Source organism: Cariama cristata, unplaced genomic scaffold (assembly GCF_000690535.1).
Source record: "Cariama cristata isolate BGI_N322 unplaced genomic scaffold, ASM69053v1 scaffold34673, whole genome shotgun sequence".
Lineage (NCBI taxonomy): Eukaryota > Metazoa > Chordata > Aves > Cariamiformes > Cariamidae > Cariama > Cariama cristata.
In genome coordinates, this window is record NW_009608396.1 from 1 (window position 1) to 1,006 (window position 1,006).

Genomic DNA, 1,006 nt, shown 5'->3' on the forward strand with positions numbered 1-1,006 from the left:
AGTTCAGAGCTGGGCTCCCAGTGCAGAGCTTACTGGTGTCCCCTGGTGAGGGGCTGGGCTCCAGTCTTTCCCTGACTCCCAGCCCATCACCTACCCCACCACAAGAAGCCACTGAAGAGCTGAAAAAGCCCCCCCTGCCCCACCAAGCTCTCCAGTCCAGCCAGGGGGGAGGAAGACCATGTGTTGCTTCCTCTCCCTGTCTGGCAGGAAGCTGCGGGGAGCCTCCCCCCACCCCCAAGCGTGCCCCTGTTGGGGCTGGCATGCAGGACAAAGTCCAGCAGCAGTCCCCAAAACTCGCCATGGTAGATAAAGCACGTGGGAAGGGGGTGGGCTTCCTCGCTGTGGGTGTTCAGTGCCCAGGAGCTGAAGGGGATGGGAAGGCACAGAACCAACCCTTCCCAGCCTCTGGGGTCCCACCCCAGTGCCCACCTCCCACCAACAGCTCTGTAAGCAGCTGGAAGGAGGGAGATGTGGGAAGATGACTCCCCCTGACCCCCCCCAAAGCAAGGGCAGCTGCCTGCTGGTGCTGGAGAGACACCTCATCTCTGTCCGGATTTGTTCCACACCAGCTCTAGTGTGGTCCCACCAGACAGGGAACCACTGGGGTCTGTCTCCAAGGAGGGGGCAAGGGGGATAAAGAGGGAGCACCACAGAGCACGAAGCAGCTGAAGGGCTGGGAAGCATGGAGGGGATAAGGAAAAGGATCTTCATTTGCTAGGCCTTGCCCCAGGCTGAGGCTGTTAAAGCTCCCCATCCTTGCTCCCCACTGCACCTAGAGGGGGAAAGCAGGGTTAGAAGAGAAGCTGGACAGACTAGGGAGGGAGTGTTGCCTTTGGAAGAGCAGGGAAGGCAACTGTTCACCCACACGAAGCTTTCCACTCCACTCCTAGTCTTGTGGGATGAACATCTCCTGGCATCTCTGCTCTCCTCCTCCAGGCACGCTCCCTCTGGCCCTTGCCCGGCCATCTGGAGAATAGAGCGTGAGCAGCAGCCCCCCACCCGCCCT